Source organism: Balaenoptera ricei, chromosome 2 (genome assembly GCF_028023285.1).
Source record: "Balaenoptera ricei isolate mBalRic1 chromosome 2, mBalRic1.hap2, whole genome shotgun sequence".
In the NCBI taxonomy this organism is placed as follows: Eukaryota; Metazoa; Chordata; class Mammalia; order Artiodactyla; family Balaenopteridae; genus Balaenoptera; species Balaenoptera ricei.
Window position 1 is genome coordinate 157955347 of NC_082640.1, and position 25815 is coordinate 157981161.

The 25815-nt window shown below is 41.5% G+C and overlaps 1 protein-coding gene across 4 annotated transcripts in view; it reads left to right on the forward strand.

Moving 5' to 3' along the window:
- The first annotated feature begins 6357 nt into the window (after positions 1-6357).
- RGS6 (regulator of G protein signaling 6) overlaps positions 6358-25815 on the forward strand; it is a 582944-nt gene continuing 563486 nt past the window's right edge. For all 4 annotated transcript variants that reach the window (XM_059914558.1, XM_059914555.1, XM_059914557.1 and 1 more), the window contains exon 1: positions 6358-6880. The gene's annotated coding sequence lies outside the window, so the exon portion shown is untranslated. The remainder of the gene's footprint in view (positions 6881-25815) is intronic.

Below are 25815 nucleotides of genomic sequence, written 5' to 3' on the forward strand. Positions count from 1 at the left end.
AGAATCCCACGGTTCGTTTGGGGCTGGTGTAGGTTTTTAAAAACTTGTTATTGTTGATGTAAATTTTCTCCCATGTGCACTGGTTGTACACATACATATCCCTGCATCTTGATTATTAAGCACTGGGACTTTGCAAATATGCATTCCAATCTGAGTAACATTACTCCTGAGTTTCAAAACATTACCATTACAGCCTCAAGATATAAACACATCCATTCCCAGACAGGTGATTTTCAAAGCTGCAAATCAAGTACTAAACTGTATCAACTGTGCTGGAAAGAGAAAAAAAATCCCCTTTATACTGTACTTAGCTTGCCTGTCATACACCCCTCCTGAGAAGGAGATTATGCAATTAGTAGTAACAGAAACGCTGGGCAGGCTACGGGTTGGTCACACGTTGTTGGAGGATGTCACAGAGAAGATGTGACCTCCGGTTGACTTCTGAGCTGAACCTGGGCGATCAGAGGCTCCTCACTGCCTCCCCGTCCTTGGAATGCACATTCTGACCACATTCTCACAGTGTTCCAAGACCGTCGCCTTGACTGAGGCAAGGTGCTGTTGAGACCATCTGGAGGGTATACATGACTAAACCCAGGTAAAGCCTCTGTGTAAACTTTTAAGATTCTGGCGGGGCGTGGAAATCTACGTGCCTTACAGCTGCCCAAGGCAAGCCTCTTATGTAAGTTTCCTTGCTTGTTAAAACTGCCGCCTGCCAGTCTGGAGGGGTCTGCCTCTTTCTTCAGTCTCTCCCTGCCCTCTGTGTATGGCGCCAGTTTTCAAACCAACACAAATATTTGTTCAAAGGCAGATTCCCAGGTCCCATCACTAGAAATTTCAACTCAGCAGATCTGAGGAGGTACTTGAGAATCTTTACTGCTAAGTTTTAATAAGTACCGCAGGTGACACAGATGCTGTGGCCTTCAAGAAAGACCCTTTTGAGAAAGACCCCTTTCTAAAATATCTAGACAGGAAATTTATTTTCTTTCAGGCTTTAACAGGGGGCAAGACCTAACTCAGAATCTTTTTTTCCTTTTATTGTCAAAGTGCAAAGAAAACAGCTCTTAATTCTCAGAAAAGAAGACAACATTGAAGAGTGAGAAAAAGGAAAGGTGGAGGCTTGAGGAAAAGCAGCATCAGCTGTCAAGTGTCACAAATTCACAGTCCCGGGAAATAGGCCACATGGTACCAGACTCATCCTCCTACCCAAATCCACTGCCATAAACTCATGCACCAAATGCATTGATACTAACCATATTTTCCTACCTTCTCCTGCCAATACAATTACTGAAACTAAAGTGTCAACTCATTTGCATTCTTCTGTTCAATTTGTCACACAGTTTGAGGGCTATACCACAATCAATTCTATTACATACTTTTCTGCAACTCCTTACTTGATAATGAAGTAATAAAAGGATTCAAGATTTTAACTATAAACTTATTTTATTTTATACTTTAGATGAGTTTTGGGAAAGACCCTTATATTGCAGCACGCCCTTAAGAAATAATTGCTGAGTGAATGAATGAAATGTTGGGCTGAATCACATTGTATATATTCCCGAAGTAGTAGACCAAATCATATTTTCAATACAGCTCACAGGGAGTTGATTCTTTTTTTTTTTTTTTTTTTAATTAATTAATTAATTTAGTTTTGGCTGTGTTGGGTCTTCGTTTCTGTGCGAGGGCTTTCTCTAGTTGCGGCAAGCGGGCGCCACTCTTCATCGCGGTGCGCGGGCCTCTCACTATCGTGACCTCTCTTGTTGCGGAGCACAGGCTCCAGACGCACAGGCTCAGTAGTTGTGGCTCACGGGCCTAGTTGCTCCGCGGCATGTGGGATCTTCCCAGACCAGGGCTCGAACCCGTGTCCCCTGCATTAGCAGGCAGATTCTCAGCCACTGCGCCACCAGGGAAGCCCAGGGAGTTGATTCTTAAAGAAAACCCATGGTGAACATTTTTTGAAAAGAGAAGATGATTTTTTGGGTAATGTATCTTTCTAAAAAATCTTTTATTTTGAACTCATTTCATTTATTTATTTATTATTATTATTTTTTAAATTATTTGCTTTATTCATTTAAAAAAAATTTTTATGTATTTATTTATTTATGGCTGTGTTGGGTCTTCGTTTCTGTGCGAGGGCTTTCTCTAGTTGCGGCAAGTGGGGGCCACTCTTCATCGCGGTGCGCGGGCCTCTCACTTTCGTGGCCTCTCTTGTTGCGGAGCACAGGCTCCAGACGCACAGGCTCAGCAATTGTGGCTCACGGGCCTAGTCGCTCCGCGGCATGTGGGATCTTCCCAGACCAGGGCTCGAACCCTAGTGCCCTGCATTGGCAGGCAGATTCTCAACCACTGCGCCACCAGGGAAGCCCCTGAAATCATTTTAAATTACAAAAAGTTGCAAAAATAGTTCAAAGAGCTCCCTTATACCCTTCGAGTTGTTAACATTTCTGAACCATCTGAGATAAAGTTGCAGATGTGATGCCCCGTTTACCCCCTCATACTTCAGTGTGTACTTTCCAAAAATGAGGAAACTCTCCTAAATAAAGTACAATCTCATCAGGAAAATAACATTGATCCAATTTAATTCAACAGAATGCATTGAAGTTTTGCTGATTATGCCATTAATGTCATTTATAGATCTTGGATTCCATTCAAGATCATCTCCTGCATTTAGCTGTCCCTTTAGCGTCCTCCAATCTGGAACAATCTTTACTTTAAAGATTATATATTATATCAGGACACAACACAGGGGTGATTTTTCCCATTACTGTTTTTTATTTATGTAAACTTTAGCCTGTTGATTAAGATGATATCTCCCAAGTATTATAGCTGTGATTGTTAATTAATAAGTATGTTGTGTTTATTAATAAATAATAATATATTAATGAGAATTAATGAATTTTTTTAGGCACATGCTTTGAGACTGTAAATATTCTGTCCCTCATCATACTTTTACCCACTAATTTTAGTATCCATTGATGATTCTGGCCTGAATCAATTATTACCATGATGGTTGCAAAATGGTGATTTTCTAATTCTACCTTTCTTTCTTCATCTATTTTTTGCATTCTACCAGTAGAACTTCCTTTCTCTCTCTCTCTTTTTTTTTTCTCCTCTTTTTCTATCAGCATGGACTCGTTGATTCCTATTTTACGCAAAAGTTGCAACCTGCTGCTGTCATTATTTATTTTGATGCTTAAATGGTCCTAGATTTGGCCAGTGGGAACCCCTTCAAACTGGCTCCTATATTCTTTTGACATATCTCCATAATTCTTTAAGTACCTTCTTATTTTTTTGCTCAACAAAGTATTCCAGTTTCACCCACTACACATGGAGCCATAGTTCCTCTTGGTGGAGAATGGTATTTAGAAACAAATCTGAGTTCTAAGTGTGTTCACTGTACTGGGTGCTATTGCTTTCAGGATTTCTTGGTGGACAGAGCTAGGAAATATATCAACGTATATATACACATACATAAGTCTTTCTATCTATCAACCTAAATTAAAAATCATTTCATACCATCACCTCTATTTTCAAGCCACTTCACTGAGTTTATTCTAATCTTTCCCCTTTTTATATCTGTAATTCCCTCCTCCAACAGTGAGAAACCTGCCTCTCAATATCCTTGATATATTTATTTGTTTGCTCAGTTTCCCAGTATGTAAACCAATTTCTTGGCCATGCCAGGAAAAAGTGTGGTCTGTCCCTATTAAGTTAGTTATTTTTATCATTATATATAAATTATATTTATAATATATATAAATTATATAAATAAAAATTATATATCATTATTAAAATATGTGTAGTATGTATATAGTATATTATGTGATACATATGTACATATGTGTAATCAAACATTTTATGAAAAATCAGATATTTTCCATACATATATAAGAAATTATATTCAAGTCCTTTGTCTATTTTTTAATCAGATTTTTTTTGCTATTGAGTTGTATGAGTTCTTATATATTTTGAATATTAACTTTTTATCAGATAGCTGGTTTGAAAATCTTTTCTCTCATTCTGTAGGTTGCTTTTTCATTTTGCTGATGGTTTCTTTTGCTGTATAGAAGTTTTTAGTTTGATGTAGTCTCACCTATTTATTTTTGCTTTTGTTGCTTGTGCTTTTGGCATCAGATTAAAAAATTGTTGCCAAGACCAATGTCAAAGAGATTTTCCTTATGTTTTCTTCTAGTAGTTTTACAGTTTGGGGTCTTACATTCAAGTCTTCAATCCATCTGGAGTTAATTTTTGTGAGTGATGTAAGATAGGGGTCCAATTTCATTCTTTTGCTTATGAATATCCAGTTTTCAATAAACACCATTTATTGAAGGGACTATCCTTTCCTTACTGAGTATTCTTGGCTCCCTGGTCAAATATTAGTTGACTGTATATGCATGGGTTTATTTCTGGGCTCTCTATTCCGTTCCATTGGTCTGTTTTTCAGTTTTTACACTGGTATTATACTGTCTTGGTTACTATAGCTTTGTAATATAATTTGAAATCAGGTATTGTGACGTCTCCAGCTTTGTGCTTCTTGCTCCAGACTGCTTTGGCTATTCAGGGTCTTTTGTGAGTCGACATAAATTTTAGGATTTTGTTTCTATTTCTGTGAAAAATGCCATTGGAATTTTGAAAGGGATTGCATTAAATCTATAAATGGCTTTGGGTAGTACAAATATTTTAACAATATCAACTTATCCAATCCATGAACTCGGGGTATCTTTCCATTTATTTATGTCATCTTCAATTTTTTCTTCAATATCTTGTAATTGTCAGTATACAGATCTTTCACCTCCTTGGTTAAATTTATTCCTAATTATTTTATTATTTTTGATGCTACTGTATTAAGGGAAGTCCACAGAAAGGCCTTTCTTCAGATGCACCTGGATCCCTTTGCTCATACTTCCACGTGGTTGTTCCCTCATGCCTGACCCTCAGGAAGCTTCTGGTCTCAGAAATTCAGAGCTCCCCACACAGGAAGAGCCTGCCGTCACCCCCTCTCTCTCAGTAAGCAGCCTATGCTCTAAGTGTGGAGCCACAGCCAGCTTCTCAGACACGCTTAAGCCAAATGCTAAACCTGGGGAAGGAAAGACTTTACATTTCAACTTTAATTAATGAAATAACTGGGGAATTTATTGAAATTATATTTTACTCACTAGGTTGGGTGTGGTTTCTTTCGGTTGCATGTTTTTCTCTAGTTCTCAAGGACTTAGCCCATGGTAATACACATATCTTGTGCACCGTTAGGCCGGGGGCCTGGATGGCAGAGACTGTTCTGTCATCCGTTTCTAGTGCTTAGCAGAGGGTCTAACACAAGGTATGTGCTAATTACTGTTTATTGGATCAAAGAATGAATACATCCATTAATCAATGTAGAATGGTGGGAAAGGAGATGTATGTTGGGAAGGAGACCTTAGATTTCCACCTCTGGACCCACATGGATGAAGGGAGTCCAGGTTATCCATCCTTAATGGAACCTAGATATTTATTTTTAAGGTTTTTTTTTTTTCCTGGTGACACAATACAATATAAGAATAAATCCTGAATTTATCCTTGATGTTGATAACATCGGTATTGCACATCAATCCCATGGTTACCGTCCAGCACCAACAATCTTGTTCTATTTCCACCTGCAGCTTCCTGAATCCTTAACTAAGCATCAAATTTCAAAGCTCCCACATTAAAGAAGGCCGTCAATTGAAGTTACCCTTTCTCATTTTCTGTCTCCTACTTTTTTTCTTCTTCTCCAAGATTATTTGCAGAGTTAAATTTTCTTGAAAGTTCTTTTGTGGTGTGTACTCGATAAGAAGGCTCATAAAACACTCCAAATACAGCATGTGGTGTAAATGTTGAAACAATAAAAATGACGAGGTGAGTAACACTATCCCTGAGGATCGCGGTGGCCCGTTTTAATTTAGAGGGCGCCAGCTACACGTCAGAGAGGGATTCAAGAACCACCGGGCAAACCACTCCGGACTAGGAATCCCCAAGACAACCCTGACGCCACCAAAGTTTCCAGTCGCAGCCAGCTCTCGGAATTGACGGAAGGAGCCTCCGCCCCGCTGAGCCGCTCTGCCAGTTTTCTCGCCGGAGCTCAAGTGTCAGGAATTTCTAGTTTTTTTTCCCCCTTCCTCGGGCAAATCTCCATCTGCACCTTCCGCGACGCTGGGAACAGGTGAGCCGAGCAGCGGCGCCCTTAGGACGCGCTCAGGTGCCTCGGCCCCGCCCGGGCCGCCGCGCCCCGCCCCGTCCTGCGCCTGTCGGGGCCCAGGTGCCGGAGCCCAGGTGCGCGCGGCGCGGGCTGCAGCTTCGCTCGACACCCGACAGCGGGCGCCGCTGCGGCAGCTCCCGAGCGGCGGAGCTGAGCGCCTTCGCGACTTGGGGCAGCTCCTGCGCTCGGCCCTGCTCGGCGGCGAGAGCTCCGCCCGGGCGCCGGGTTCCCGAAGCTGGGGGAGCAGGCGGGCGGGCGCCGAGGGGGCGGACCGAGCTCTGCGGACCCCGCCGGCCTGGGGCGACAGAGGCGGGCGAGCGGGGAGCGCCCAGGAGCGCGGAGAGCGTGGCCAGCCCCCAGCGCGCTGGAGACACCCGAGCGACCTGCGCCCTTGACACCATGCGACCCGCCGCGCCTCCGCGCCGGCCTCGCTGAGGCTTCGCTGTCCGCTCGCTGAGACGCCGCGCTCGCCACCGCGGAAACTCGGGAAGACCAGGCGAGACGTTGGAGAGCCGCGCGGAGGCTGACCCAGGCGTCCTCTCCGCCCCCAAGAAGCTGCCGGCCCCTTGATCCCTGGGCTCCTCTAGCTTTACCATGAACCTGGCGCAAGCTTGGCGTTAGGAGAAATTCAGAAACCGGAGGGGGAGTCAAGGCAATTCTTTGGTTGCTAAGGTAATTGTAGTTGTTACAGAAATGGGCAAGAAACAAATGGGGGAAAAGATGTTTTAAAACGGTATGCCCTTCACCCTTCCAGTTCATGTGTGTTGATTTCATTTCATTTTCTGGGTGTAGATGCTTGTCCATTGCAGATACGTGACAGGTGTCGGTGTGTGTGTGTGTGTGTGCAGTTTGGGACTGTAGAGGCACGAGCTTACATAAGTGGTTAGGCAAGCTGGCGTGTGGAGTTGTGTGGGACGGGTGCAGGTCTGCATATAAATCATGTTCCTGGGTTTCTGGGTGTGAGGCGCTCACCGGCCGGGGCGAGCTGGCAGAGGGTACGTGCTTTTAGGTACTTCCAATCTTCTGGTTCCGTGATCACAGGTAGGGCAGCTTTACCTCAAAAGCAGATATGTTCAATAACTTTTTCTCTGAATAAGCTCGCCCGTTTGTGGTTTGGAAGAAAAGCAAGCGAGAGGCGAGGTGTGGAGGGCAGGGGTGGGTGGTGAGGTCTGCTGTTTGGGGACTGCGGCAGGAAAGGGACCGGTGGGTATTTGCTCCGTGAGGATAACAACTGAAAGGGTTGTGTGAAGGACCGTGTTTACCGTCACTGTCAGGCTGCGTAAGAAGTGGCCCAGTGAGACAGGAAAGGAAAGTGACCCAGAAAATTTAATTTTGTTCAGAATGGAAGCTGCTGAATCTTATTATTACTATTTTTAATTTTGATGGAGTAGGAACGTTGTTTCTTTCTCTCTTGTTGAGACGAGTGGCATTTCCACGCTACAAACTTAAGATATTTTGGGTCTTGTTCTTGGCTTGAATTGTTCCCTCAGTATTTATCAATGCTTAGCAGCTGGATCTGCAGGTACTTTCTGATCAATACCTCTTAGCAGTCCCAAAGTAAAACTGCAAAAATAAGCAGTAGTAGGTAAACTGGGACCTACTTTCCTAGGGTCCCAAAAGGGTTGGACCCTTTTTCTTAGCAGAGGGGGGTGAGAGATGGAAGAATAAGAAATGGGCTTATAAGTGTCCGGATGGAGTTAGAGTCTGAGCCACAGGTTTGTGTATGTTGTCAAAAAGTGTTAAACTGAAAGGAAACTGTCAGATTTGGCTTAATAGGTAAGGCTTTTATGGATCAATTTTCACAGGTAGATAGGTAATTATATGGAGTGGGCACTGGGGGGTTGGTGAGAAACTTTCTGTGAGTGGTATAGTCATTATATTCTATCTTCTTTTTTTTAAATTAATTTGTTATTTTTGTAATGGGTGGGACTGCCCTGTGAGAGAAAGCAAGTTCTAGGACTGAGTGAAATTGGAGACTCTTCAGAGATTTACCTTTGTAAGCAAACGCTCACATGCTGAACAGCGAAAACCAAGATGGTAAATTCGTAAATTCTTTCTGCGTTCTCTGATATTACTAAGCTAAACTGTTGTGTAGATCTGGTGAGCTTATGTACTATAAATGTTGGTGTATTACTATATATATTTTTTTACCCCAAATAATTTGTCCTTTTCTGAAAGTGTCTGGAAATTCTAGAAATGTCAGCTTTTCTGTGAGGTATTTTTCTGAAGTAGGTAGCCACTGGCGTTTTCTTTTCCATAGTAATTACATTTGTTCTTAACTTTACTTCCCTGTCTCCTTTAAGAAACTTTAATTAACACGCACTGAATTTATATTGCTGAGAGTTTCAGTAAAACAATGCTAGGTTTTCTTCCAGTGACAAATTTATCTTATCAAGTGAAGCATTGCAACAATGCTTTTGTGGCAGAAAGATCTCTTTAAATGAGACAGTGCTTATTTATTTATTTATTTATTTATGATCTGTGGAATGAGATGGCCAATATAGATATTTTTTTAAATGAGCAAACATTTCTTGAGAAAGAAAAAAATTTTAAAGGATATTTCGGACAATGAAATTTGTCAGTAATTTTGGATGTCTTACTGTCCGCAGGAACAGACTTTTATATAAAAATAGGATCATTCTCTTTCTTATTTCTCTGATATTCTCCCATGCACGTTATCCCCTGAACTCCTAAGACTTTGCCAGGAATTGCCAAACCTTCTGTTTTGTGCCGGGGTTAAACATCAGGGAGATATGAGTAACGAGCTATGTGTCACATAAATGTTTTTCAAAAGAGATGCTCTCAGAGATCTCAATACTGGGATTAATTTTTCCTTTAGCTTCACAGTTAGCTCGTCTTAATTCATAGTGCTTTGAACCTAGGAAAGCATTTAACCTCTTCATTTTCAGTGCCAGCTGGATGGAATATATTTACCAAATTTCATCTTCATTGTAACATATGGCATGATATAAATAATTACTACACACACACTATTCTGCTGTATGGAAAGAAATAGAATTACAAAATAAACCTTTATGTTGCGTGATATGGATGTAACATTTCAAAAAAGTGGTTTTACTTTTTTCTTGATACCAAAGTAATAAATAACCATTGGGAAAAATTCAGGAAAATACAAAGGAAAAAATAGAAGATCGTTTGTAATTCTCCCATAGAAGGTGAGCCACTGTTGACATTTCTGCATACTATATATTTTTCTAGGCTATATTCCGATCACATTATTCCTTGTATTTTTACCCTTCTCCCTATCCCGCCCGCCCCCCCCCCGCCCCCCCCGCAGTTTTCAAATTGTAAATGAAACCTGGCTGTGTGTTAAAGGTTTGGGAAATTACTGCTAGTTTGCTGGATGGCTTTGATAGATCAGGTTTTAATTTTTGTTAGTGGTCTTTATTTTCAAAGAGACTAGTTTCTCTGTTGTCTTTGAAAACCAGTGTTTGCACTTTGGATTGGCCAAACTTGGCTCCCCATAAGATTTAGGATTTAAAGCATCAGAAAAGAAACAGAAAGAACCTTGGCCATGCAGGGCGGGGGGTGGTGGTGGGAGAGCTGAGTTCTGGTTTCAATTTCCCCACCAACTCCTCACGTGGCTTTTGGGCTCTGGGCCTGTTTCCTCAAAGGACAAATGACACTTTAAGATTTAGCTCAATAAGCTAACCACATACTTGTCGTTTTAACCTTTGATGAGGATGATCTTTGTTTGAAGCAGGTTTTTTCTGGTTACCCCCAGAGTTTTGGACTCAGTTGGTCTGGAGCGGGGCCTGAGCATTTATATTTCTAGCATGATGGTCCCGCTGATTCTGCTGGTCTGGGGACCACCCTGAGAACTAGATGGTAAGTTCCTTGGGGGCAGAAACACTGTTGCACTTTTCTTTGCATCCCTCCGCCCCATGCCTAGCAATGTACCTGCCAGTAAGTGCCCGGTAAACATTGGTCAAACCGCTATCAGTTTTCTCCATGGGGAAAAAAACTTTCCGAAGTGGTCAGGATAAAAGAGATCATCATCCATAATTTGGAACCATTAAATCTGTAATAAGAATAATAATCAGTCATGAAACCCAGTTCTTCCAACTGTAGGGACAGCAAAACTGTTCACAAGTAGGCAAAGTGCACATTAAGCCTAGTGAGTTACATTAAGTAACAACTCAGAGTACCTGCTTGAGATGTTACAAACTAGGAAGCTTCTCCAGTGCCTCACAGCTGCCTCCCTGAGACCTGTAAGAGGCAATTCTTTTTCTACCACATGCACATTCTAGTAAGGGTGAGGAAATTCACTATTAATTATCCCACCTACCAAGGCAGCCCATAAAGCAAGCAGTGGCCCAGACTCCGCCCTCATCCCCCAAAAAAGGCAGAACGGTGCTCGTTAGAGCATCCTGACCAGTCTCCGAGGGAGGACCGCATCTTATGACCCAGGAAACAAGAGAAGAGGGCACTGAGTGAGTGCATTTGCTAGCTAGGAGGTTCCAGCTGGCTGAAACACCACGGTCAGAACTTGTTGGTCTTCCTTGTGTGGCTACTTTGTGGCTAGAAAATGAATCCCTTCCTTCCACTTTGGTGTTAGAAACATAGCGTGCAGAGGACACCCATTTTTACAGATGGAAACTGAAAAATGTGTAAATATTTGAATATGAACAGAGTAGATGGTCCTGTGGGTGAGGCTATTCAAATGAGTTGTGGTGGAGACAGCTGTCTGGGCTTTTCGAAATACTTTGGTAAAACCGTCAAAGGAAAAAGCCACCTTCAAGTTTTGGCATGGTAGAGCTCCCTTGTCCACTGCTGTCTGCCCTACCCTAGGGGCTATTTTCTTGCACAGGGGAAAGCACACGTTCATCAGAGGCTCCTGAGATGACAGTGTCCTGTATGAACGTGGATGGGTGGTGGCAGCCCTCGGAGGTCCCCAGGCGCCTGTATTGCATTCAATCCAGGCCAGCCCCGAGCTCCCACAGAACTACCATCCATAGGTCTTCAAGTAGCACGACAGGCATTTTAAACCCTGTTCATTGTGTTTCTGAACCTCAATGTCCTCGTCTGTAAAATTAAAAAAAAAAAAATACCCCTTGAGTATGTGTGGCTGTGAGGAGAAGGGCAGAGGAGGCCCCGTAGCTGGAGAAGATGGGCCCTGTTACACCATACTTCCTGTTTTCTAAGAATTTTGATAATGAGTTACAACCCTGGTTGTTCCCTGGATGAAATCTGAAACCAGTCCCCACACATGAAAGGCAAGGAGAAGGAAGAAAGAGGGAGACCTCCAGATTGGTAGGTGAAAGATGTAATAAGCAAGGAAACTTACATAAGAGCCTTGTCTTCCGCAGGGCCAGAGGGGTAGATCTCTGTACCCACCTGCCAGAACCTTAAAAATTTATGTTTTTCAGGCCTGTGTTTCTACTTTGAGGCTTTAACTGGGCTCAGTCAAGTCCTCAGTCCAGATGGTCTCAACAACACCTTTCTCTCTCAAGGCTGCATCCTTGCACATGCTCCCCAGGGGGATGGTGGGAAGAATGTACATTCCAAGCACGGGGGAGGGGTGAGGAGCCTCCTGAGTGCCGGGGTTCAACTCGCAGGTCAACTGGAGGCCACGTCCTCTCTGTGACCTCCTCCAGCGTGAGTCTGTTGGGAAATACTAAGTATTTCAGGGCAATTGTTTCCAACTTTTTTCTATTCCTGAGGACTTGCTCTATCAGCCTAGCATTTGAGGAACTCCTAAGTTCCTTGGAGAATCTTACTCCATAGTTCTGACACTGGATGTGAGAAAGCAAGTGGCCCAAACACTGGAAGTAGAAAGGGTGGAGTGAGGATGATCTTCTTTTGTGGCAGCCAGCGATCTATTTCCATGAGCCTAAAGGCCATTTGTCACCAGCAGGAAGAGAAGTGAAAAATAGGGGCTGTGGCTACATTGATATCTCTTGTGCCAGACTGTGACCCACACCCGGACAAGGCCCTGTGCTATTTTTCTCTATTTCCTTGGTATCTCTTACAGTGCTTGGCACATGGTAGGGGTTTGGTAAATATGTGTTGAGTTACTGACTTGCAGAGTGACAGCTATGGGTGGGTGAAAATGGAAGGAAGGATGGACAAATACTGGTGCAGATGTGCGGACTGGACCAGATGTGGGTGCATGGACTGGCCTGGGTGCAGGCGCATGGGCAGTAACAGGTGCAAATGGTTATAACCCCCATTCTTATTGTTTGCTTGATCCTGCCTGGCTAGATCCACCTGAGCTCCATGATATCGTGAGGTCCTCGTCCTAGTTTGTAATTATACATCAGTGTTTGTCTCTCCCACTAGGCTGTGGTCTGTTTTGTTTTTTTTTTTTTAAACCATAATTTTATCCTGCCCCCACCATGAGGCAACACACATAGTAAAGGCTTGAGAGAAATTGGTTTCCTAAGCCAAAAGTTGCCCAGCCTACAGAGCTATGGATCTGTCATACAGCAGTGGACTGATCTTATAAGAATTAGCACATGTAAAGCCTTTTGTAGATCAAAGACTTTAACAAGAATTAGGTGGTATCACTCCCATTTTACAGATGAAGAAACTGAAGCTGAAGAAGAGGTTCAGCCACTTGTCCTAGGTCAGGTAGTTATTGAGTTATTAAAACCAAGATTTAAATCCAGATCTTATCCAACCCTAAGATCCCAAGTCTCTCTGATATATCACAAGGCCAGGGATGAACAGAAACCCTTCCCTTGAGATCATTTCAGTTGTTTTGGAGGGAAATAGAAATAAACAGAAAATAAACAATAAAGGATGTTAAGTGACAGTTTAGGAAAATAAGGCACGGAATTTTATAAGTCAGGTTGAGTAGCAAATAGATGATGAATACAGTAAGTACAGTCCATTTCAGAGAGAGAACACTGTATCATCAGACCTGGAAGAGAGGCTTTGGGAAATAGGCAGAAATTTCATAGGTGAAGAGAGGGGATAACAGCAATCTTTTCAGATAAGAGGTGTTAATAATAATAATAATTAAACCAATTATTGTTTGCTTTCAGAGTAAAAACGAATGTAAAAGCTTCATCATCACAGTCATCCCAGACCAGCGTAGCTAAAACAACTAACTCCTGCCTCAACACAGTGCTCTGTATTGCCTTATCTGCTCCAGTTTTCTTCAGAGCTTTATCACCATGACATTGCACTATATGTTTTTATTTGTATTTTGTCTGTCTGTGTCCGCTAACATGTACACTCCCTGAGAGCAGGGACTCTATTTTATTCTCTCCTGTAGCTTCAACATCTGTCAGTTTCTGATTCATAGTAATTGCTTGAGAGCTGTTTGCGGAATGAATGAAGGAAGGGAAAAGGCTTAGAAAATGGGTTGCAAACTCAAACACAGAGCCAGTTAGGTAAAGCAGATGAGTGAAACAAGTGAGGTTTCTTTTTTTTTTTTTTAAACATCTTTATTGGGGTGAGGTTTCTTTCACAGTGGTAACTTAAGTTGTATTTTTTCATCAAAACCATGCTTTGTTTGTGTGTAAAACATGTAGAAAGTTTTTACTCCCAGAAAGAAATGTATTTATCCCCAGTTTCTTGAAACGTGGGGCCCTCTGCCCCATTTTTGAAAGAGACACGGGTACCAAATAACACTTTCCTTTTTTCTAAAAGCCAAACAGCCACCCACGTGTGACGATGAATGGCATCTGGTGCTGGACCTCAGGGTTGGGAAGCATTAGGGGCAGGTAAGGACTGTGTTAAAGCAAAGGGTATGTGCTGCTCAGAAAGCTGTTGTCATCCATTTTTAATCCATTTTAGTCATTAGCAACTAATTCCAATTAGAAAAATATTATAGGGATCTACAATGCCTAATCCAAACAAAACGCTTGTTAGAGCTGGCTGTGTTTTTTTTCTTCTTGTGACCTCTGTAGAAGAAAGACAACAACTTTAAAAACAGTATACTGTGTATTTTTCCCTGGAGCCACTATGTAAGTGCTACGGTGTTCAGATTCCAAACCAAGCAGGAAGCTGCCGTTATATTATTTTGCTGACCATACATCCTAAAACAAAGACTGATTCAGCAGCTGGTCAGAATAGAAAGGATGCATTCACAAAGAATACATTTATTGATTATATTTGAGTTTTTTTTTAAGGGGAAGGCACTTTTAACTTTCAGAATGGCAGGTAGTTTAGGGACTTGGCTGCTGGTTCCTGCCTGTAGCCAGGGGTTTGTGACATTAGACAAAGCAGCTTAATGCTATTGATCTGTGCTCTCCCCAGGTGCAGCATAGGGCTGAGAAATTGTGATTGCTTCTCGGGCATTCCTGTAAGAGAGAGTATTCCTGGAAATCTGAGGTTTAGTCACTCTTAGTTTGGGGGTGGGGGAGGATGGGGGAAGGGGAGGGGGTGTTCCTACCCCAGGTGACAGTTAGTCTAAGGTCTCTGCTGTTCTTCTCTGCTCCTTGTCCTGCTTGTTCGTGACGACAGTGGTCCCACTACTGAAGGCCCTTTTCTAGATGATGATTAATCAGATATGGCTTCTGTTTTCAAGAGGTTTAAAATTCTGTTGAGGGGAAAAAGATGGAGAAACAGAATGTGGTAACACAGGCACGTATACATGGAATGGGGGAGGGATTACTTCCCACTGGGAGATTTCGCTGAAGAGGTTGAATGGATGAATTGGATGTTGGAGGACCTGCAGAGTTGGGGGTCTGCAGAGATGGGGCAGGGGACACAGGTGGTCAAAGTGTGCTTGAGGCATTTCGGTGTAAATAAAAGGATAGAAGTGACAAAGTGTGCAAAGCATTTTTAATACCTCTCTACTGAGTGTCAGGTCCTCAAAGACCTTTCAGGCAGAGAAGTCCATGTTGAAGAACTTAGAACTTAAGGGGAAACAGGGATGGGGAAATCTAAATTTATGTTTACTGAAAGTAAAATGAGAAAACAAAGTAGATTGAGTGATATTTTCCTCACCTTATGTTGATAATAGAGGGTATGTCACAATGAATTTCTAGTTACTTCTTACTATTATTCAGGAGATTGCTCCCCTGCAGTGAAATGCTTGTAACTGGTTTTGCTTTATTACAGTCAATGAACAATTCCCATGCGAATGGGCATTTTTCCCCACTATGTCAGGATCTCTGTCCAAATGTTCAATTTCTTTTAGACTTTCAGACTGAGAGGTTGACCACTGACTCCCAGATCTTCCTATGGCTTAAGGTTAAAGTGGATACATCTTGGGATAAACTTTATTTAACTTGCTTGGCATGACCGATTAGGAAGTTGTCAGATGTCTCACCCCAACGCACAGGGTATTTCACTTTATGCCAAAGCATATGCTGTCAATTCTAGGTTTTCGTTTCCTTGGCTTCCTTTAGCTTTCAAAAGCTTCTCTGCAAAAACCAGTTCTTCAGCCTGCCATCTGCCATACTCCCCCACTTAAAAAAAAATCATTTCTAATCCCCAGTTTCTTATATTTTCTAATTATCCTTAACAGGAATGACCAGTTGGCTATCAAAAGTATATTTGGAAGTAGGTTGTTTTAAGTTGAACTTTACTTATTGGTAATTCTTAGTTGCGGAATGTTTCCTGTGGTTGAGATTGGTCATATTGTTGATTATATGAAGATGAATAGTGATTGATAAGACTAGAAATGCAAATTGGGGCCAGTCTATTGAAGGAATTAAATGCCACATATACATGATAAAGGTGATGATGTTAATGGTGATTCAGAGCTCTCTTGGATGTAGACAAAAAACAAAACAACTGCACTAAAACAAAATTCAAACCAACTCAAGCAAAAAGGAATTTATCTGACTAATATATCTGGGAATTCAGGCATGGCTGGATCCAGGGACTTAAATGATATCATCAGCACTTCTTACTGACACCTCATCGTCTTGATATCCTTCTTCTGTGACACTAGAAAAAAAGAAGATGGTCATTAATCTCCCTCCCCTCATATCCTTTCAGCCTAATCCCTCACAGGGAAGGGGCCTTCTCTCTTCCAGTATTCTTATCTCAGTCTCAAGGAAGGACCCTGATTGGTCCTGGTTAGAGTCACATGTCTATCTTGGTCCAATCAGTGTGCCCAGTGATATGGCATACTCTGCTGAGGACAGTTTACAAGCCCATCTTTCTGTATCAGAAGAAGTAAATTTAACAGCAAATATATATACATATATATACACACATCTATATGTGTATATCTATACACATATAGATGTGTGTATATATATGTATATACACACATCTATATGTGTATATTTATATACACATATATATGTATACATACACACACACACACACACACATACACATACACTGGGCAAAAATATCCAGTAGCTGCTTCAGTCTTCTAAACTGGCTGGAAGACTGGATTTTATTTGCTGGAGAGTAGAAAGTTATTAAGAACAAGTGCAGAGTATTTCAACTACTCTTTGGAAGTTCTGAGCTTTTATAAGAGCTGGAAGACTTTCAATATCCAAAATAAAGCTTTTGGATAGTGTGAAACATTCTATCAGTTGTGTGTTTCTAATCTTGTTTCACTTCTATACCAGCTCTCTCGTTCAATGATTTTTGCTCCTGGTCTACGACTGCACACAAACGTTGGGGTAAGTGTGTATGTATATAGTGGTGACAGATACAACCTCTGGCTCCTCCACCATCCCTGCAACTGTATCTCTGCAATTACATCACTTTTTGATGGCTGTACCTGAGATGGCTCAGGTGCCACCATGAGAATCAGAGATGCTCTGTCCTATATCCTTTTCCCAGAATATTTGCACTCTTTCCAGAAAAGTACACAAATCATTGCTCAATGAATTTCCAAAGAATAAATACATCCATATTGTCCCTCCTAGGTTAAGTGAGAGAATATTTATTACCATTCCCCCAGAAACTACCGCAGGCACCCTCCCAGTGGTACTACATACCCCCTTTCCCCAGCGGCGACCACTAACCGGATTTCTAACACCATAGCACTCTCATTTTTGAAATATGTGAAATATATATGGAATTACACATATATGTATATACTCTCTTTTTTGTGGCTTCTTATGAACAGTACTGTTTGAGAGATTTATTCATGATGTGGTATGTAGCCATAGTTTATTTTTACTGCTGTATAGCAGCCCACTCTGTAACATTTCACAAACGGTTTATTCATCTACTGTTGATGGGCATTTGGGACATTTCCAGTTTAGGGCTACTGTGAATAATACGGCTATAATTTTTTTTAGTGTGTTTTTTGGTGCACGTATGAATGCGTTTCTGTTTGATATGCACCTAAGACTGGATTTCTGGGACATGGGGACATAATGTTCAACTTTAGGAGGGCCTTACAAAGAGATTTCCTAAGTGGTTGTACCAGTTTATACTCCTATCATCAGTTTATGAGTGTTTCAGTTTCTCCACATACTTGTCAACACTTGAGACTGTCAAACGTTTGAATTTTAGCCATTATGGTGGGTGGGTGGTGGTGTCTTATTGTGGTTTCAGTTTGCTCTGGTGACTAATGATTATTGTGCCTTGTTAGTAATTTTTTGTCGCTTTTACTTAATCTTCTGTGGTCCCTCTTCAAGTTTATTGCCTATTTTTCTGTTGGATTATCTATCTTATTGATTTGGAGGTTTTTTTTCAAACAAATTCTGAATACAAATATTTTTACCAGTTATTTGTATTTGAAGTGTCTTTTCCTATTTTGTGGCTTTCCATTTGACTCTCTTTTGATGAATAGGAGATCTTACTTTTAATAATCCAATTTATCAATTTCTTCCTTTATGGTTATTGTTTTCTGTGCCTGCTTAAGAAAGTTTTGCCTACCCTAAGGGTCATGAAGCTATTTTCCCACTTTAATTTATAGAAGCCCTGTTGTTTTGCCTTTTACCTTTAGGCAAAAAATCTATGGCATAAGAAAAAGATCTACTTTGCTTTCCATAAGTATATCCAGTTAACCCATCACTACATATTGAAAAGTCTCTTCTTTTCCACTGCTCTGAAATGCCATCTTTGTTATAAATCAGGTGATCATTTATACGTGGATCGTGGATCTCTCTCTGCTTTCTAGCCCCTTCCATTGTTCTATTTGTCTATTCTTATGTAATATCACACTGTCTTAACTAATATAGCTTAATGATAAATCTTGATATCCAGTAGTATGTCTCCACCTGCTTTGTTGTTATTTTAAGGATAGTTTGGTTATTCTTAGCCATTTGCATTACTATATAAATTTTAAAATCATCTTTTGATGGGATTTTGATTGCATTAAATCCCTAACCCAAATTGAGAGTAAATTAATGTCTTTAGAATGTTGACTGTTTCAATGTATTAATATGGTAATCCCTTCATTTATTTAGAGCTTTCATTTCTGTTAGTGTTTTGTATCTCTCTATGTTGTAAATGCATCACGCATTTTTCTTTAGATGTATTCCCAGTTTTTGAAGGTATTTGATGCTATCATAAATGGTATCTTTTAAAAACATCATTTTCTGATTGTTTGTTGCAGGTATATAGAAATGCAGTTGGTTTTTATATATTGACCTTGTATCCAGTGACTTTGCTAAATTCACCTGTTAATCCTAATTAATCCTAATGGGTCTGATAGGTAGATTATTATGGCTTTTCCATGTACACAAGCAAATTACCTGCAAAAAAAAGTTTTTACTTTCTCCTTTGCAGTCATTGTGCCTTTTATTTCTTTTTCTTGCCTGTTGCATTGGCTGAGACCTTTAACATAATGGTGACTAGAAGTGGTCATAGTGAGCATCGTTGTCTCATTCCTAATCTCAGTGGGAAAGCTTCCAGAGTCACTGTATGTGTTTTTAAAATACCCCTTATCAAATTAAGCAAGTTCCCTTACATTCAAAATTTGCTCAGAGTATTTTCATGAGTGGATGTTGGATTTGACAAGATACCTTAAAGCAATGTTTCATGGAATGTCTGTTCTCCTCTGCACTTCCCTTTTCTCCATGTGTCCTCATTGCCTTGAGAGCACTTCTTTTAAAATTGTATCCAACTTTTCTAGTTGTTCTCAGGGGTTGGATATGGAACATTCTAAGTTGAACTATTTTTGTCTTCTATCTACATAATATGAGTAAAATCATACCCTCAGGAACCTATTCAGTTGCTGTTTCTTTGCCCTGTATTGCTCCTGCCTGGTGAGCTTTATGAATAGACCTTTCTTTTGTCCGGTGTTGCTCTCTCCAGAAGGGGAGACACCTACTACTGCGACTTCACATGTATGCACTGTAGAGTCATAAAAGAGCTGGGCCCCGTATTTAAGTGCCCAGTTGTAAAGATACTGATTTTTACCTGTTCTTACAATTAAAAGAAGAAGAAAGAAAAAAACAAAATCCCAAGGAATATAACTGACATTCTTAAAAAAAAAAGCCAATCCAAGTGCTTTTCATCTTGGTCCCCTGGGAACATGCCATCCTCTTCATCTCTTAGTCATCCCATTCTTGTGCATAGAAACTGGCAAAGCTTCCCTATCACTCCTATTTCTCCTGTAGCAGTCATGCCACCTTTCCTGTGAAATAAGAGAATAATAAAATGTTAATTCTGCAGTCCCCAGAGTCAGTAATATTAGTCACTATTAGTCAGTAGTGTTAGACACTGTGATCTTAGAATCCATACTTATATAAGTCCTCTAATGCGAGAGGACAGGCACTTGGGATCCGAAGACCTGCATTTTCATGCTGCTTTGTTACTGACCAGGAAGATGACATGCTAGTGTAACTCTACCTCCCAGGCCTTGGTTTCAGCCTCTGAAAAATTAAGTGATTGGGCATGTTCAGGGAACAGAAAAAATTTTGTGTAAAGGATCAAAGAGTAAGTGCTTTGAGCTCTGTGGGCCGCATGGTCTCTGCTGCAGCTACTGAGCTCTGCCCTTGTAGTACAAAAGCAGCCAAGGCGATAAGGAAACAGATGGGCGTTTATAGAACTTTGTTTATGGGCACAGAACTTCGATTTCTGTACAGTTTTCAAGTGTCATAAAATATTATTCTTCTTTTAACTTTTTTCAACCATCTGAAAAGGTAAAAATCATTCTTAGCTAACAGACCACACAAAAACAGGCACGGGGGTCAGGGTGGGGAGGGGGAATGGGGAGTTAGTGTTTAATAGGGACAGAGTTTCACTTTAGGAAGGTGAAAAATTCGGGAGCTGGATGATGGTGAGAGTTGCACAACAACGTGAATGTACTTAGTGTCACTGAACTGTACAGTTAAATATGGTTAAAATAGTATGTTTTATATTATGTGACTTTTACCACAATAAAAAAACATTTAAAAGAAAAACAGGCAGCAGGCTAGGTTTGTCCCAAGGGCCCTACTTTGCCAACCCTTAGACTAGCTGATTGTCAAGGGCTATTTTAGAGCTCTGTGTTAGGCATTGATATGCTAATCTTTGTAAAAATATTTTTTTTCTGTCCCACGAACACTGTTCAAAAGAGTCTTATTCCTTTCTCTTAGATCAATTTAGAATAAGAAAATAAAAGATTTTATTTCCCTTTACTTTTTATTTCCCTTTATTTCTTCCCTGACATATGCTGTTTCATTTGGTAGATCTAAGTTTCTGACCTATATGATTTTCCTCTGCCTGAAGAACTCCTAGCATTTCTTGCAGGCAAGTCAGTTGGTGACGAACTCACTCAGTATTGATCTGAGAAAATTTAGTTTTCCTTCACTTTCGAAGGATCATTTCACTAGATGTAGAATTCCAGGTTGGTGTTTTTTTTCTTTCAACATTTTAAGTATTTAGAAACTAACACACCATTGTAAAGCAATTATACTCCAATAAAGATGTTAAAAAAAAAAAACATTTTAAGTATTTGCCTGTACTCTCATTTGTATGATTTCTGGTGAGAAGCCCCCTGTAATTCTTATCCTTGTTCTTACATAGTTAAGGTTTTTCTTCTGGTTTCTTTCAAGATTTTCTCTTTGATTTTCTGCACTTTGAATAGAATATGTCTAGGTGTAGTGATCTGTTTTGTTCTGTTTTCATGTATACTGATTGGTGGTCTCTGATCTTTCTGGATCTGTGTTTTGGTGTATGTCATTAACTTTAGAAAATTCTCAGTCATTATTCCTACAAATATTTCTTCTTCTCCTTTCTCTTTCTTTTCCTTCTGGTACTACAATTACACTTAATGCCTTTTGATATGTACCATAGTCTTTGGATGTTCTGTTCCATTAAAATTTTTTTTCTCCTTGTTTTTCAGTTTGGGAAGTTTCTATTGACCTCAAGCTCACTGAATTTTTCCGTGGCCATTTAGAGTCCACCAATGAGTCCATTGAAGGCATTCTTCATTTGTTACAGTGTTTTTGACTTTTAGCATTTCCTTTTTAAGGAGTTTTTTTTTTTTTTAAAAAGAGTTTCTATCTCTGCTTTCATTACCATCTATTTTTCCATTAGAACCTTTAACATATTTAATCATAGTTATTTTAAATTTCATGTCTGATAATTTCAACATCTGTGTCACATCTGGTTTTCATGACTGCTTGTCTCTTCAGATTGTGTTTTTCCCTTGCCTGTTAGCATGGCTCATGATTTTTTGCTGAAAGCCAAACACAATGTATCAGGTAATAGAAACTTAAGTAACCAGGCCTTTCCCGTGAGGTTTTATTTAATCTGGCCAGGAGTTGGGCTGTGCTCAATGTTTGCTGTAGTTGTAAGTGCGAGAAGCTTCAAATTCCCCTGGTGTTCTTGTTTTCGCCTACTCTCTTAAATTAAGGTTTCCCTATGTGCTCTTCAGAGACAGTGTCTTGGAGGTCTTTGAGCTGTAACCCACTGTTGTTATACCGGAGCCTGTCGGTGTGGTGGGAGGGTGTAGATGAGGAACAACGTTCTATCACCTTCCAATTAAGGGCAAAGGTGGAGCGGCTTCCCTTCTGTAAATGCAACAGCACTTCCCCTATTGCAGTGGAAGGAAGACCAAGAACATGGTGGTTTAGGTGAGGGTGTCTCAAGATGAGAGACTTGCCTTCTGCCGGCTTCCATTTCTTCAACAGATTTTGAAGTGAGCCCATCAACTGAGACCGTGTGTGAAGCTCGAACAAGGAGAAGTTATGAGATAGCCAACTCAGAAGGGGAGAGAGCAAGCTTGACAGGAAAACCTTTTAGGTTTGGTGGGCAGTGTTGACGAACTAACTAACTAATTTACTTATTTATTTATTCATTTATTTATGGCTAACTCACTTAAAGTTTGCACTCATGAATTTAAAATGCAGCTTGTGGGCTTCCCTGGTGGCGCAGTGGTTGAGAATCTGCCTGCTAATGCAGGGGACACAGGTTCCAGCCCTGGTCTGGGAGGATCCCACATGCCGCGGAGCAACTAGGCCCGTGAGCCACAACTACTGAGCCTGCGCGTCTGGAGCCTGTGCTCCGCAACAAGAGAGGCCGCGATGGTGAGAGGCCCGCGCACCGTGATGAAGAGTGGCCCCCGCTTGCTGCAACTAGAGAAAGCCCTCGCACAGAAACGAAGACCCAACACAGCCATAAATAAATAAATAAAAAAAAAAAAAAAAAAAAAAATTTAAAATGCAGCTTGTCAGCCTGGTGAGTGATTTCCTCCCCACCCCAAAGCATTCACCTGCTCGGATGTGAGCTTGGATATCATATGGCAGAGAGTCGGGTTCCCTCGGTGTTGGAGTTTTGTCAGGAAATATGACACAGAAAGGGGGAGGTGAGGAAGTTGAGGATATTTGCAAAGGACTGATGATGAGTGATTATAATGACGGAGCCAGGGGGAGAAGAAAGTGAAGGCACAGTGAAGAGCAGTAATGAATAGTACCAAAGGTGTGGTTGAAATGGATTGAATATTTGTAGAGAATGTTCAATAAGTGACCTGGAAAGAGGGGCAGTGGACAGAGTGTACCTTCTCAACTTGTGTTGGGATTTGAGGTGGTACGGTCACCAGCGATGGCAAGTTTCCGCATGTGGCTTTGCAAGATGGTAGCTGAGGAGGAGGGATGAAGGAAAAGGGTTCAGACGAGGAAAGAAAAGGGTGGAGAAACCAGCTTTGGCTCTAATGTTAAAGTCACTGAGGTTGACCAAGGGATGGAGAAAACCTCTGAGACCTCGAAGCTGGAATCTTTAGGAAATGAAAAGGCTTAACAGGAGAGAGGTAGGAAATAGCAGTGAGAATGGGTAGACAGTGGCATGGCCAGGTGGTCTGAATGTCATGAGGGCAGGGGTTTGTGTAGGAAGATGGGCGGGAAATCATTTGAAGCAGCAGTGGAGAGCCAGGAGGATGCTTGCTTTACTTCTTGGTCTTGAGATAGGTGGGGTGAAGACCACTAGGCTTCAGGGAGGGGATGTCTTTGGGGGAAGCCAGGGTTCAATGAAGGTCACAGAAAGTCGGAGTTCAGAGAGGAGGTGGAAGGACATAGTGGGCATGCTGTTTACAGAAGAAGAATTCAGAAGGCAGAAGGAGTCAGTGAGGAGGTGGCGGGCTCTGCGTGTCCAGAGCCGTGTGGAGTTCAAAGCCCCTGGTGAGAGAGGATTCCTGGTGGACCTGAACTTCAAGCAGCGACTGCAGTAATAGACTGTGAGGCACATCACACAGCCAAGTGCATCCTGTTATGTGAAGAACTTTCCACTTCTCCCTCCCAGCTGAATTTTTTTTAGGACTTTTGTTTAATAGAAGGATTGCAAAAATAATTTTCTTTACAAGTAGCTTTGGTAGATTAGTTTGTTTAGGCTGTCAGGCAGTCAAGCAACTTAGGGAAGATTGTATTTATTCCTATGTCTTCAGGTAGGATTGGTATGGGGATGTCAGCTTCGCTGATACACTAGCAAGAAGAAGGAAAGACCCATTAATTAGTTGAGAACCTACTATGTACCAGTTGTACTATGTACCAGAAGTACCTGCTACTGAGTATGCTATAATTAGTCTATAGGTGCTAAATACTGTGTATTTAAGTATATACTGAAATTTGTATATTTACAAAATTTTGTTTTAAATACTGTGTATCAGTGATTTCACTGGAGACCAAGCTGCCCTATTGGAAACTCTGTGGGTATTGCAGTCAGTCCTGGATTTGAATTCTAGATTCTTGGCTGACAAGCTGTTTTATTGATACTTTGGGCAAGTGACCCATGTTCTCAAGCTTCAGTTTTCTCATCTGTAGCGCGGGAGTGATAACATCCACCTGTTAGAGTTTCTGTCATCATCTGGGTGATTCTAATGAGCAGGGAAGGCGGAGAACCACTGGTACAGGTGATGAGTATTTGTTCCATTTTATGGATGAGGAAACCAAGGCTCAGAGAGGCTAAATAAGCATAGCAGTACGCTGTTCATGGTCACACAGCTCTTAAGTGGCATGGCCGGGACTGAGAGCCAGTTCTTTGACCTCAGGACCCTGGCTTTATCCATCACAGTGAGTTTCTGGCCAAATTCAAGGGAAGTTAAAGGAGCCCCACCTCAGCATGGCTGCCCAGACTGTCGGCAGCATGGGGCGGGATGAAGGGATCAGGCGAAGAGAAGGCAGGCTCCGTGGAATCTAGGTCACTAGTTCCCAATCCTGACTGTTCTTCCAAATCACCTGGGGAACGTTTCATTTATACATCTCCACGGACCATCCTAGGCCCACTGGATCAGAATTTCTGGAGCCTGGGAACCAAGAACATGTATCTTTATAATCTGCCCCCCTCTCCAGTGACTCTGAGGCTCCGAGTCTGGTTCAGGTCCTTGGACCAGCTTTTGGGAACCCCTGAGTTCTAGCTGAAGTCCTAAAATGATCAAGCGATTACAGTCTAGTAAAATACTGGGCGCCTGGCATTGCCGGCAGCATTGGCCCCTAGGGGCTGAGCTCTAGTGCCTTGTTTTCAGATCTTTGGTGCATTACTTGAAACAGACACTTGCACTGTCATGGAGCGTCTGAACTTTGAGTATATAGGAGACGTCAAGTTGGCAGACTCTGCAGTAATAGAAAGAGTTATTTGTTCTTTAGAGCTATTGCTCTTCTTTCTTCCCTCTTGAGGTTCCTGCCCACTCAGTCAGATTAGAGCTGTATAAACAAGCTTGTACTACTGAGCTAGCACACATCTTGTAAATTTTTTTTTTTTCTGAAGTACTTAACATTGCTGATGTCAGAAAAAAAATCCACTGGGTTTTAATGGGCTGAGGCAAACAATGTGAATTGGATATAACACGGAGGGGAGGAAATGGCACCAACAGAAATTCTTATGTGGCAGCATAAATATTCAGACTAATATTACAAGCAGGGTTTGGTTGCCTCTCCTGAAAGGTATTTCCCTGAATAGGGTTTCAAGGGCTGGACGCTAGAAGTGGCGAGCATGATGTGTAGGGCTTCTTGCTGCGTGTGATGCTGGTTTTAGTGGCGTTGTAGTGTAATTGTAGTGGTCTGCTGCTTAGTTGTGTATCAGGATCACCCGAGAAGCTTGTGAAACTGCTAATGGCTCCATCTCAGATGCACTGAGTCAGAATACCTGAGGAGGAGGAAGGCTTTCTCCAATGATTCTGATGTCAGTGGCCTGGCAATTTCACTTGGCCAAACACTGGCCAAAAATAAGACTGCTGGTCAGTTGCAACAATTCATTCAGTGCCAAGGAAATTCGTGTGACTTGTTTTATTCCCTCTTCAAAAGCAACCCTACAAAGTAGAGGGTTCTCTGCTTCCAGGTGAAGAGCTGGAA